The sequence below is a fragment of the Oncorhynchus clarkii genome, chromosome 16 (assembly GCF_045791955.1).
Source record: "Oncorhynchus clarkii lewisi isolate Uvic-CL-2024 chromosome 16, UVic_Ocla_1.0, whole genome shotgun sequence".
NCBI classification, from domain to species: Eukaryota; Metazoa; Chordata; class Actinopteri; order Salmoniformes; family Salmonidae; genus Oncorhynchus; species Oncorhynchus clarkii.
This window is the reverse complement of record NC_092162.1, coordinates 14,353,374-14,368,502: the sequence shown is the minus strand read 5'-3', so window position 1 is coordinate 14,368,502 and position 15,129 is coordinate 14,353,374. Positions and strand designations below refer to the sequence as shown.

At 45.6% G+C, this 15,129-nt stretch overlaps 1 pseudogene; it reads right to left on the bottom strand.

The window, feature by feature from the left end:
* Window positions 1-3,233: 3,233 nt before the first annotated feature.
* Window positions 3,234-13,984, bottom strand: LOC139367852 (SUN domain-containing protein 1-like; annotated as a pseudogene).
* Between the last annotated feature and the right edge of the window lie 1,145 nt (window positions 13,985-15,129).

The window sequence follows — 15,129 nt, the reverse complement described above, 5'->3', positions numbered from 1 at the left end:
GAAGGATCTTTAGGGTTGGGCCGTGTAGGCTTAGTCACCAGCTGGTTTAGGTTTAGTCAGGTTTTTCATCATTATACGTCTTTTAGATTGTCTGAAGCCTGCATTTACCAATCATAATTTAGGTCACCCAGGATAATAACTTCTGACTTAGTAAAAGAAGACAACAAACTAGTTAACTCCTCAAGTGCACAAAAGTTAGCCGAGGGAGGACGATAGACCCGTATAACAGTTATGGATACATTTTTCCCCAGACAAAGGCTTGAAGATAGTAGCAAAAAAAGTTGGCAGAGGTAAATGGATTTCAGTTAATAAGGAACAGCAAATATGTTTTATACGAATGGCCACTCCACCACCTCTACCCTCTCTGTCAGTGCTGAACACATTATAACCCTCAATATTAAAGCTGCAATATGTCACTTTCTGGGCAACCTGACCAACTTCACATGTTTATTATAGTTCTGTAATGCTCATTGAAAGCAAGTCTAAGAAGCGGTAGATCTGCTCCATGTTTTGTTTTTTGAGTCTTTTACTTTGGGTTTTGTACACCAGCTTCAAACAGCTGAAAATGCAATATTTTTGGTTTTGTAAAATATATTTCACACGGGTTTAGATAGTACAATTATTCTCTATATTATACTTGCTTGTTTTGTCACATAAACTTATATTAGGTGAACTATTAGAATTTAGAAACCAGGAAATGGCAGAGCTATTTCTGCATAGTGCATCTTTAATATCAGAGTCCAGAATATCCCAAGAGTTCCAAGTTTCAGTCAATACCAGAGTGTCTGGGTTCATCTGCATAGCCCAGATGTTGATGTAATCTAGTACAGTCCTAATTTTCAGATGCATCAATCCAAGTCCTTTACGATTTTTAAAGTCACAAGAAATCTCCAACTTTCAGTAGGCGGTTGCAGGCCCTGTCTGATGGTTGATATTGATATAGTTGGTATGGCTATAAGATTGCATAGAACTGCACCATTTGGTCTATCCCTATTAGTAATAGAGGAAGGAGTAGAAATGACTTTTCCAAGGTTAGTACCATAGGCCCTGAGGCCGCGGCCAATGTCAATATGAGGAACTCTCAGAGTAACCAATGATGGAATGTTAGAAACTGAACTACATGGGTTTTGGTTGCTATCGTGCAATAGCCCAAGCCCTCTACGTGATTTGAAATCCGAGGGGGTATTCAAGTTTATGGAATTCACATTGCACTGGGTGAGAAGACTACAGATCTAAGAGTGGAATTCAAAGGACTGGGTACAAGATTACAACTGACAACACCCCTGGCAGTATAGACAGTATAGACAACACCCCTGGCAGGAAAGACATCAGTACGGCGATGACGCTTACAAAGGATGGGAGGTATTACCTGAGCGGGGCTTAGTGTCTCTGAGTCAATATTATAAGAGTATAGAATATACAGTGTATATAATAGTATATTTTATCACCACCTCAATAAAGATTATATCACAAAAAGCTTAGTGTGATTAGGCTAGAATTTCTTTGCTGTAGTTCATGAGTTCATCACCGGTCCACTGATGGCTCATTTCCAATGAGGATTTACCTGTCACAGATGATCCATTATACAGTACTGACTAGATACTCAAGTGGCCAGTCTAACAATGAAATAAGCGTCTTGAAAAATGGATGACTGTCTGGAGCCGGCAAGACCAAGTGGGACCATTCTAGTCAACGAGAGGGCAGACACGCTGTGAACAATGGGCACAACTCAGATATGTGTTTTTTCTCAAAGTTGCCGGGACGTCACGTGTCCTACTTACACTCGTAACAACCTAAACATTACTCAACTTCTATTTGATCAAATAAGCCACACATAGCAACTAAGCCATTCATTTTTTTGTTAACTAAATTCAACACTCTCATTGACCTCCATACAAAAACTCCTCGCTGATTTTGGGCCCAGTTATCCCTCTCGCTTCGCCTCTTCAATCTCTGCCCCAATGTTTAACCCAGAAGGCTCAGACCTTTGTTTCCATGTATGCAGGCCATGTCTCAAATTCAAATTAGTATCATGTTACCTTTGGTGTGGTTACATAAGACAGAAGGTTACTTAAACGAAAGTAGGGTTGGTGGGTGTATGAAGAACATCTAGCAACCCAATGGTTGCGAGTTAAAATCTCGTAACAGACAACTTTAGCATTTTAGCAACTACTCACTACTTTTGAGCTATTTTGCAACTACTTAGCTAACCCATCCACAACCTAAACCCTTTAACCTAACAATGCTAACATTAGCCACCTAGCTAATGTTAGCATTAGCCACCGAGCTAACATTAGGAACAACAAATTGTAATTCGTAACATATCACACGCATTGCAAATTTGTAACATATTGTACGAATTGCAATACATAACATAGAAATTATAATTTGTAACATATCATACAAAATGTATGGACATCACAAATGAATTCCATTCCAAACGTAACATACTAATTTCAGTGCCCCGTATTTTCGTTGACTATGTTATGTCTACCCAGGAGTCCAGGTTGCACTAGGCCATGGCTCCAGCAGACCTGCTCTGACTTGGAGCCAAGGTTAGGCCACTGGTACTTTTCAGCATGCTTTTACATAACAATGGCTAACTATGAACATGGGTTTACATCTTCGACGGTTAACACCTTCTCAAAAAGCAACGGTCTTGATTATGCAGTTATTGATCCTGCTCTTCACAAGTCCTCACTCTCAACCCTAGATATGGAAACACTTCCCTAGTATGAAAATCAGGGTGTATACACTAGTGTAACACTGCTGTTACAGTCAAAAAGCAGCACGAGTCGTATTTACTGAGCAGCTCCTTGGAGAGAATATAGCTACTCTTTGCTACTGCTGCCCCTCCCTTATTGTTGAGTATAGCGACCCCTACTGGGCGAGAGATACTACCACCCCAAATGACTAGCTACGACAAGTGACTGCTGCATTTGAGAATTCTGCACCGAGTATTTTCTTCTCTGTTCAGTCTAGGATATAAAAACTGTCCATAGAGCATTATTGTCATTTACTGGACTGGACATGATGGGTCAGAATCAGTGTGAATGGGGGCACACTTCAGGAAGATGGGTGGAGAATCAGACTTTAACCAAGCTGTGCCTGTGGGGCATGATAAAACAAAACATCCACATTTTTTGAAACTTCTCAGCCTAACATTTCCTTTCAAAGTTATTTAAAAAAACCCGTTACTTTACAACAATCAATGACCGTTACTTTACAACAACTGGAAATGAAGGTCTTTATTTGAACATTTCTTACAAGTTACAAAAGACAAAAATAAAATTATATAAAAAAAAAAAAACACCTGTATAGTCCCAAGCCAATTTTACAAATAGTCTGAAAAGCCTTTACAAAAATATAGTACACAGATTGCTAAATCAGGACAAACAAATAAATAATGAGATTTACAACTGGGCACTTTTAGATTATCGATAAAAGGTTAATGGTCAAAGCCTGATTTCTGTGGCTGAAGGGACCAGTGCAAGATATCCCTAACTTACTTACTTCCCTTTAAAAAACAAACAAAATAAACATTTTAATAACTGCATACAAACAAAATAAACATTTTAATAACTGCATATAGCATATACATCTTTCAAAGCATTTGACATTAGTAGACTTAAAATGACATACACGTTTACATTATTCGTAAATGAACATGCTAAAACCTGGTTTAACCATGTGCGAGAAGGGGCTCAACACTCAAGAATCCAGTTTGGTCTCAGAATACGTATAGCTCATGTCTAAATAGACTGAGAAAAATGTACTCAAAACACTTTTCAACCAGTAGTAAAGCACTGATTGTTATCCAATCATTTTTTGCATAATATGCCTCCAGTCATCCGCAGAACATTCAAATGTAGGCAGGGTGGTCTGCTCGGTGCCATCAGTTGATACTGGGCTGACCGTGCACTCTGATGCGGTAGAGGCAGGTGTACTCCGTGTGTCCCCAGTTGGACAGCACCCGAACCTCAATGGTCTGATAGGCTTTATCGTTCTCCTCCTGTGGATAGATGGCAAAGGACACTCAGTTTACACTCAAGTAGCAAGACCTATAACTTGCCAAGTCACCATCTCTAGTAGTGCTAGAGATAAATGCCATGTGGACAGTGTCAGGAAAGCTACTCTGAAATCATAGTTTACCAAACTACCAATTACTTAAGATGCTAAAGCAAGCTAAATACACTGTAGTGTACTTAACTAAAGCTACTTTGAAACAGTAGTTCACTACATCTAAGCTACTTTGTGATAAATTATCACATCTAAATCTGAAATGTCATAGACAAACAATTGCAAGAACAGATCACTCTGGAATCAGATTTTAACACAATGTGTAATTGAGCCTATTAAACACAAAGATGTGTTTTCACGTGAGAATTAGGAAGGTCTGATAGCGAAAAAGGACATTATTTCATTTTCTTTTTGCAAAAACAGTGTGTAGTTCCAGTAGTTAGTTACTTTTTTGCCGTGTAGCAGTATAACTACTGAAAAAAACACCAAGTTTTGAATAAAGTTCATCTACCACCAAGCTACTGCAAAATGTAGTTCAACAACATGTAGTTCACTACTCCCCAACACTGCATGTGGACTACTTACAAAACATCTACATCTGACCAATCAAGCCCGTTGAGGTAGTGTTAAGTGTACTTACGGTGACGGGATAAGTCTGTAGCGCGTCCCCATCCTCCTGGTAGGTATAGCTGCCAAGTAGCTTACCCTCCTCCTGGTATTCATCATCCAGACCCTGGAAACCGACGACACAGTTAGAAAACAGCAGAGAGCCACAGCAGTAAGTGTGTCAATCAGTACTGCTTCACCAGAGCACATTCACAGAAAACGTGACTGACTTGAGCATCTACTAGGTGTTCTTCTGAATGGCTTGTAAAGACAGCAATAACAAACATGTGGCATGTTAAATTGGGTAAGCAGTGTGGCTTACATAGACGTTAAACTGGCGTGGGGCACTGTCGATGTTGCCTGTTGGCGACAGGTCTTTGGGGATGTGCTCCAATGAGAAGGCAGAGGGCACGATCCTCATGGAGAGACGCATCACCAGGTAACCATGGGAACCCTGAAACGCCCAGCAGTTCCCTGGATGGACGTCGGGCTGCAGTGGAAAAGAGAGAGAGCATTGATCAGACCAGTGGCTGAATGTGTTGGCTAGGCAGTATCAGGAACTAAAACTCTCCCAATATAATCCATTAATGTAATCACCAAGCCATCAAAAAAAAGACTAGTCTCATGTGGTGACTTGAGCCGTACCTGTATGACCACACGAGGAGACTGTGAGAAGTACCAGAGTGGGAGGCCGAACAGACTCATCAGTGCCGTCTTTGTCTCAAACGTCTCAGAGCAGCGAGTGCCCAGGATGTTGCCACCTGCACACACGTAGCCATGATGTCACTTTCACGACCGTACACAATGTCAGCCACCCTCACAACGAGGGCATAGCTGAAGCCAGTCATAGCAGAAACAGTGTACTGTGCAAAGCCAAAACAGATCATTCTAAATAATAGGCAGTAGACAAAACAGTCAACGTAGGTCTCCACGCCCCGCCACCACAACAGCTGTGAAACTTTACCTCCAGACTCCAGAGCGTAGTCCACCAGGCCGGTCCGATCCTGGGAGTAGAGTTTCAGAGCATTCTTCACCATCAGCTGCACATGCTGGAGGAGCAAGAGAGGAACAGAGTTGTTGGGTGAGGAACTAGAATAATGCAGACGGACAAGAAATAATTAATTGAGAACACCAAAACACTGAATCTAATTTAAAACGATATTAACAAAAAGTATATATGGCCTCCCGAGTGGCGCAGCGGTCTAAGGCACTGCATGGCAGTGTTGCGCCGTCACTTCTGGCCGTGACCTAGGCTGTGTCACAACCGGCTGTGACCGGGAGTCTGATAGGGCGGCGCTCAATTTGCCCAGCATCGTCCGGGTTAGGGGAGGGTTTGGACCAGCATCGTCCGGGTTAGGGGAGGGTTTGGACCAGCATCGTCCGGGTTAGGGGAGGGTTTGGACCAGCATCGTCCGGGTTAGGGGAGGGTTTGGACCAGCATCGTCCGGGTTAGGGGAGGGTTTGGCCTGGGGGAGGCTTTACTTGGCTCATCGCACTCAAACAAACAACCTACCTCCTCGGACATCCCGGCCCCAACAGTGTGCATCACGGTCTGAGAGACCGTCTCAGTGCTGAGCATCTCCTGCCTGACCCTGTTCTCCTCAAGCTGCAGGCTCACGTTCTGCAGGATGCTGAGCTCCAGGGAGGCCAGAGAGGCCTGCAGGTCTGCCCCGCTCACATAACGCTCAGAGAGCCACTGCATTAGTGACTCAGGGAGTTCCTTCTCCCCGGGTTCGGAATCTCCGGCCTGCTCACTGCCGTAGAACAGGATCCGCAGTTCCCGCCTCACCTGGGCAGACACCTGCTCAGACACCTGTCACAACCACAGAGGTCAAGGGTCGACAGAGGAGATTTATACAAAAGATCTTCAGAAAAAAATATTATGCTGAGATTCAGTCAGAGAAAATATTGAGTGTCTATACAGGACCAGCTATTCAAAGCAATGGAAGAGGCCATCTGGAAAGGCACATACTGGAGCAATGCATGTAAGAACAGAGAGAGAGTGCAAGCAACTCACCATGTCATGGAGATGGTCCAAGCGGTCCCCCATGCCCTGGCATCCCATCACCCCCTGCAGGTCCTGCCTAATGCTCCCCAGTGCCGCCTCCAGCCGTTGCACCTCCGCCAGCAAGGCATCATGGGACTCACTGTCCACACCCACAATCGAAGGGCACACACAGGGAGCAATATTCAACACCACTCGTGATTTCATTTAATTATTACAATCCAAAGGGTTTTGTGCTGAACTCACCTGACTGGCGCAGGAACTGGCGTGGCACTGGCAGTCTCAACTTGCCTCCTCTGCACCTCCTGAAGACATCATCAACATAACATGGATATATGACAACAAATACATTTTATACAGGTTCTACAGTAAGGTCTGTACATTTATATAAAATATTTTACCTCTATTTAACCAGGCAAGTCGATTAAGAACAAATTCTAATTTACAGGGGGGCAAAAGGCCTTCTGTGGGGACAGGGGCTATACATAGAACGTAGTATAGGATCTATGGATGTGTACCTCTGTCTTGGCAGCCAGTGTCTGCAGTAGAACCTCTAGTTGAGCAAGACGAGACTCTTGGCCTTGCTGCTGCACCACAACCTGCTCCTGCACAACACAGGAAGAGATGAATGAGCATCACATCCTGCACAACACAGGAAGAGATTAATGAGCATCACATCCTGCTCCTGCACAACACAGGAAGAAATTAATGAGCATCACATCCTGCACAACACAGGAAGAGTTTAATGAGCAGAGGTAAAAAAAAAAAGGAGAAAAAAATAAAGTAAATATATATATATTTTAAGTTACCCAAGTAAGCGGACCAAATGATATACTCATTTACTTTTCATTACAAGCACAATTACTATCTGCTCCCTGAAATGGACCCCCTGACTATCCAACCTGGAGAATCACCTGTTCCCTCTGCAGTACTGCATCCTTCTCCATCTCTCTCCTCAGTAGGGTGAGTCTCTCCTCCAGCAGGCCAGACACCCACAGCCCCATGCCGTCCCTGCCCTCCTGAGTGTCCAGCTGCTCTCGTAGAGAATGGTAGAGACCCAGCACTTCTCCGTGCTGCTGCTCCTGCCTCTGGCCCCCTCCCTCCACCTTCTCCCACAGTTGGGCCAGCCTCTGCTCCAACTGGGCCAGGCGCTCAGAGTCCACAGACACGGCCACACTGCCTGGCTGTTCATATACAGGGGAGGGGGATAGGGGTCAGGTCAGCTATACAGAGTATCAGGCCTTATCCATAGAATTGGAAGATCTTAAGGAAGCTGACAATTATATAATGGTTGATTGAATACGTGCATCCACACCCCTGCTACCTGTGAGACAGCTGGTGGTGGTGGTGGTGGAGTCATGGTGGACTGCCCGTCTTTGGTCTGGGCAGAGGTGAAACTGAGGGAGTAGGCCGTCCTCCACTCAGTGATGTTAACGGCAGGCAATACAGACAGCAGGCTGGATGGACCCCAGTGCCACAGAGCTGGGAGAACATCGAGAACGAAGGATTTAGGAGACGGAAGAGGTCACAGTGGGTGATTGTTCAGTCCTATGGATAACCAGCATGAGAGCGGTGCTACTCACCCAGGAGGATGAGGAATGGGAGCAAAATCAACAGGAGTTTGAGGAGCTTGGCAGGGTAACTACGACAACAGAAAAACACTTGTTAGTGTGATCACATATTATGGAGCTCCAGCCACTACCACATACAGGTGACTGCAAAAATAATGGAAACACTACATTTTATGTTGGCGTTTCCTTTATTTGAGCAGTTACCGGTTCCTTGAGCATTACTCTCAGGCCCAAGAGACTCACCGTGTCAAGACGAAGACGTTGAGCAGAGAGAGAAGGGTAACCAGATGGTACCATCCAGTCCCAAGCCACCAGAAGACCCCCGTCGCTGCCTTGCCTGTACACACAAAGACAGACAGGGAGCAGATTAGTGAGCGTTCTTCAGGAGGCGGGAGGGGTAGATGAGGCACGTCCACACAGCACTAAGGATTAGAGAATCAAGTACATTCACCAGATGAGGTAAGAGACAAGGACATAAATGCAGTGCAACAGGTTGCGGGGTTAGTTACAGACAGAGGTGATAGAGAAGGCTGAGCAAAAGTGTTCTCTGTCAGCGTAGATGCACAGTACAGCAGAGAGGAGCCTTTTTTTAAGGAGAGCACAGCTTTAGCAAATCGCACGACTCCATCAAACTCCTGTACAGTGTGACAAATCGCTCCCATTCTTGGCGCCAACTTTAAAATGCCCAGAGAGACGGAAGCAGCAGGCAGATGGGGGGGATCAGTTCTGCAGACAGTCTCTGCAGTTTCCTAGCCTAATGCATAGAGCAGTGAATTAGAAATGATGAGACGCAAAAGAAACGGCAGCTAGTCATCTTAAATGGGAAAAGGTTAGAGAGATAGATATACTCCAAGCCACCATTCTAATGGGTTTCACGTTAGGTAGGCAGACACACAAACTAGCCATGGGGAGACTAGGACTAGGAGGTATCATGCAGGGGTGTATCTGGAGGCTGGTTACACACGGGAAAATTATGACCTGGGGACCTAACTGCCACCAGGGAACTGACAGCATCCTCCTCATCACGGCCCAGACAGCTGAGCCTGCCTCCTGCCCAACCCACAACACACTTGAGCCTGGGGACCAAAGCATAACTTCATCTACTTACATACAACAGTAAAATAAGGACTAAATGTTGAACTCGTTTCAAGTATATCATGATAGGCCAGAGTTTGCTGGATTAATAGGTAACCTGTGTAAACAGCGGCGAGCCACAGTGCTCCCAACACGTGGTGTGACCGGGAGGCCCATGTGGTGTAGGTTGCGTGTGTCTCCGCGTGCTGCTTCCGTTTGCAGTCATCACCTATTAGCATCAGCAGGGTGGGTGAGCAGCAAAGGCAGAAAATAAAACATGAAAATAAAAATGTTTTGAGAGAGAGAGGCAGGCTAAAAAGGCAGGTAGCCTAGCAGTTAAGAGCTCTTGGCCAATAACCAAAAGGTCGATGGTACGAATCCCCGAGCCAGCAAGGTTGAAAAATCTGCCGTTCTTCCCTTGAGCAAGACATTTAACCTCCCAACAACAACAACTATTCCCCGGCGCCGAAGACGTCGATTAAGGCAGCACCTCTCTGATTGAATGCATTCAGGTGTGCGACTGACATTTCCTCCACCAAGAGTACACTAACAAGTACGTGGCAGGTGTGTGTAGTCACAAAGGTTATGAGAAGAGTTACATGAAAAATCATACCAAGTCACATTCTATTATTCACAAAAAACACATCGTCTTGTAGTACATAGTCAAGGGTTCATGCACAAACAACTATAGTGTGGAGGTCAGTTACTCACACAGAGAGCCAATCAGATTAATGTGCTTCCCGTCAGTCCCCAACTCCTTTACATGCATGCTTCCGCAGTAGCTGGAGAGAGCTGCAACCAATAAGAAAGAAAATCAGATAAAAACTAGGACAACTACATATCGATCGAGCATCCCTCTTTCCCTTCCTTCACCTGAGCGCAGAGCGAGAGCGCGAATTTGCATGTCACCAGGGCAATAGCCAAAGCGAAGGTAGTCCATTTGTTTGGGAGATAGAGGGTGAAATCCGTGGGGTAAAAGTGCCATACAAACACCCGAAAAGGAAGGTGGAGTGAGAAAGCTGTAGGCAGGAAAAGCTGTGGTAGTGTCAGCCTCTGTCCCCCGGTTGAGAAAGATAGAGGACAGTCCAGAAGCAGGTGACGAGAAGGTTTTAGGTTAGTCAGTCAGCAGTGAGAGCCACCATGGTCATTCACACAGCCACTGCAACCTCCTGTGTCAGTGCAGATTCAGTACAGTGCAAGAGATTGGTGGACTGCAACGAGGGGTATTCCTAACATCAAGTTTCAACCAGTGACAACTAAGCACAGTCCCATGCAAATCATGCAACACCTGACTTGTGGATGCCCAACCCCGATGAATAATCGTTCAGCCTCTAAAAAAGCAAAGTGGAATACTTCCATTAACAAATTTCCTGCCCCCACTGCCCATCTTCAGCAGAGCAGCCTGTATGAGCCCAGTCACTACAGACACTGTGGAAGCAGCTGCCCTCCTACCCACCGAAAGAGACAGAGGATATTAAAAGGGAATTATCCGGCCTCCCGAGTGGCACATTGCGGTGTTACTACAGCCGTGACCGGGAGTCTCATTGGGCGGCGCACAATTGGCCCAGCGTCGTCCAGGTTAGGGGAGTGTTTGCCGGGGGGGGGGGGGTCTTTCTTTAGCACTCTAGCGACTCCTTGTGGCGGGCCGGGTGCCTGCAGGCTGACTACAGTCGTCAGTTGAACGGTGTTTCCTCCAACACGTTGGTGCGGCTGGCTTCCAGGTTAAGCGAGCAGGTGTTAAGAAGCACGGTTTGGCGGGTCATGTTTTCGGAGGATGCATGACTCGACCGTTGCCCGTTGGGGAGTTACAGTGACGAGACAAGATCGTAATCACGAAATTGGGGAGAAAAAGGGGGAAAATAATCCAGATTGCATGATTATGTTGAGCTTTAGCAAAGCATTGTCAGATTTCCTGACAGCCTATGCAAATCATGTGGTGGTAGCCTATCTTAGCACTACACCGCTGTTAAGAGTGCAGGAAAAAGTTGAGACCAACCTAAAATGATGAATTATCCGTTATCCGCATTATTTATGACACAAAAGTGGGATGCTGCAAGGCAGATATGAGAGAGACAGAGTGAAAGGCAACGCTGGCGCTGTAAAGACAGCAAGAAGCCGAGCCGGCGCAGAAGCTGATACCTTCACCATTCTTGTGTGTCCTCATCAGTACACTCTTTAAGAGCAGTGAGAAGACGTATGCCACAGAGGCTGCTGCCCTCCTGCTCACACGCACACAGGTGTCCGTGACGGACACCAGCAGACCTGAATCAAACCAATTCAACTTGATTGAAAATGCACAAAATCACAATGAATGTCAAATGTAAGAAAATGAAAATTGACACAGTCATGCATCAGCAATGATAACAACAACCAAAACACTGTGGATGATATGCCTTCAAATGGAAAGGGAAAACACTCCCAGATACAACACATGCAGTACTGAGCGCATACATATTATAGTACTTGGCTCTCACCCGTTTTGTGCTTGCGGCTCTTGTCCCTGGTGTAGACCGTGGAGGGAGGGGACGTACAGGGGGCTGTCAGGGCCTGGTAGCTGGTGGCAGAGCAGGCACCAGTGGAGGACGAGGAGTAGGTGCTTAGAGCCTCATGTCTGTCCGAGGGGATAGGGAAGTCCTTACAGAAGCTACCGTTCACCATGGAGGTCTGGGTCTGTACAGAGTTAATGTCTCCGTTGGTCCTACACATACTGTGGTCTACCGCCATGGTCCGCTCTGTAACGCACAGACAGATTTGATAATGAAACACAAAATTAGCCTTTTTAAAAGGAATCCATTCAAGACACTGATGTCTCAGGTAGGACAAGTAATTGTGATCGATAAGGTCGTAAAAGAAAAGAAAAAAGAAGACCTTTATCTTCAGAAGCTTCATCCAAACCCCAGAAGCTGCCGACCAGCGTGCGCTCCAGGATGCACGACTCGTCCAGCATGGAGGCGTCACTGGCGGTCACGCTGCTGTTGTGCTGCCGGGAGCCATGCTGGCTCTTACGGGGCGTGGTGCTGAGCAGAGACTGGGTGCAGGAGACCGAGTGCTGCTGAGACCTCCTGCTCTTCAACCCCCTGGGAGAGGGAGAAGTGAACAGTCAGATTAGACATGGAAACCATTGGCTGTCACACGCAGGCCCAAATCCATAGAAGGAACCCCAGGGCAGCAGCAGCATCACTTACTTGGACTCTCTGCGACTGGCTCCTCCTGCGCTGAAGGAGGCACCGTGGTACACATTGTGGTTCAGATTAGAGTCTAGGCTGTCGTCGCCATAGAGACCAGTGATAGTGTGCAGACGCAGGCTCCGCCGAGACATCCTGGGAGACTCGAAAACACTGGAGTGATCATGTGCTCCTTCTCAAAGTCCAGGGCTGTTGTTAAGAAGCTGGAGCTGGGAAAACAAGGACGAAAAGACAGGAATGCATTTAGATGAAAATTCATATAATAAACATTTTATTTTCTAAGCAACAGTAAATAATTTGATTGGCAACATCAATGATTCTAATTCTAAAATCATACGTCACGCAAAAATACCTAAATACATCCTAGTATTTAACTTCCTCTTCTTCTAGCATGCAGACAAAGCATGGAAGGCGCAATTGTTCCCCAATGGCAGCAAACATTTTACCGTAATGGCACGGTCACCCTCTGCTAGTAGTGCAAAGCTTAAGTTGAGAGGCTGCGGTTGTTCTATTCCCCTGTAACCACACAGGGCTGGTTTGACAGGAAATGAGCACTGATGCTCCCCCATCACAGTAAAGAACACAGGAAGAGAAATGAGGCCACATGATGGGGCCTTCTCTAAACATGGTGATATTACAGCAAGAGTTGGGGACCTACATCTACTGGCAGCTGCTATAGACACACTTCTCCCATATTCCTTGCCCAGAGTTGGCCCAGATTTCAACAGAGACGAGTTATGCTCAAAGCCCTGCCAAGAAAAAGCAAAAAAAGCTAACTGTTGCTGCCATCTCTCAAGGAACAATCCCGGCATTCATATTGTTCGCCTTTGAAACCGTTTCTAAATCTGTACACGCGACTGATACCAGAACCGATCATTGGGCAGACTGAAGTCCCTGTTGGGAATAGCACAACGGTAGTACAACGGAACGGTAACTTTACATATAACAATGCATGACAGGCTATTACAGCCTGAAACCTAATCTCTATAATAAAACACACACACAGAGCAAACAGGAGTAACCCTGCCTGCTGTCTAAAAATAGGCAAGCGCACAGACAAAGAACATAATGAAAGAGGATGATACATACAGATCCCCCCCACGTCACCCAGCTCACCAGAGTCCACCTCTCGTCACCATCGCTCATCCCAGGGAAAAGCAGACAAACATCACAGACACTCACCCAGACACTCACGCGAGACAGGAGATTAGGCAGCTTAACACTACTTAATACTGTATGTAGCCAATGCTTCGTGTTTACTTCCTGTTGCCAGCGATAGACAAGCCTATTAGAGATTCAACTCCCCTCCCTTATCCTCTCCTCCCGTCTCTACAAAACAATGACACCAATCCATGAATTATGCACTTTGACATGAGTGATGTCAGTCCTTAGGTGCAACTGACTGTACAACAAAAAGGAGGAGACTTAAAAAAAAGGTTACATATTGGGATGTCCTTTTTGATGATATATTGTATTGCAATATTATTTTTGCACTAGTAGTCTTACCTGCACCAAAACGCCATAATTTTTTCCTCCATAACTTTTTCTAAAATAGAGAGCCAATTTGTTTAACACTTATTTCCATGACTGATCAAAACTCATTCTCATGGCTGCTTCTTGTTGCTCTGCAGCAGACATGGTGAGTAACATGTTTGGAACATGATCGAATCGCAACACATATCGTATCGGCACCTAAGTATCGTATCGTGAGGTCCCTGGCAATTCCCAGTGTCCATATCAGTGTCACAGAGCTAATATTGAATATGATTTCATAAACGAAAGGAGAAACTCTCTAGGGCCCTTGCCCATGTAAAAAAAAAAAAAAAAAAAAAAAAAAAAAAAAAAAATCACCCTGCTCTCCGGTTCTTTCCCTCCATGTCTTTCTATTCATGTCCTAAATTAAGCCGACAGGATTACAGAGGGCCTTGGCAGAGCCAATTATGTGCTTTCCGCTGCTTTGTCTGTTGCCCCTCCTGCCCCCTGCTAGGGGCGCTCTATGCCCCTCCGTGGGACAGCATTGAGTCCTCAGCAGTCTCACCCAAATCCCCAGTCTGGGCCAGGGGAGCCAGGCCAAGGACAGCTACAGTGAGACCAGGCTGATGGGTACAGCAGTCCCTCTACGTCTCGTACTCAGGGGAAAAAATGTACAAGACATGTCTGTCACGGTTCTCACCCATCAGCTCCTGCACACACACCAAGTTGGTTTTAGTTCAGACTAGAGGTCTTCTCAGCTCCAAAAAAGTTGCACCCGGACAGACCCCAGGACAATCAGACCCAGACGGACCCGACGACAACAAGACCTAGACCCGATCCGTACCCTAATGGACCAGTGCCAAAAAATAATAATAATAAATGCTCCCTGTTCAACGAATAGGTCTTTATATATGTTAGCTAGTCAATTCATGGGCTATGCAGAGCAGTGGTCAGGTCCATTCGGCTGTAGTTACAGAGATCCAATGACAAACAAACATGACCCGACCCTGAGGGAAAAGTTTTCATTTTGGACCTGGACCCGTGAACACCTCTGAAACAGACATTCAATCATGACATATGACGGTTACTCGACTCCAAAACATAGTGAGTATGTTTACATGCACACTAATAATAATTTGATATTAAACTGATTATGGCAGTAGTCATGTAAACTTCACTCTGCTTATTAAGGTCA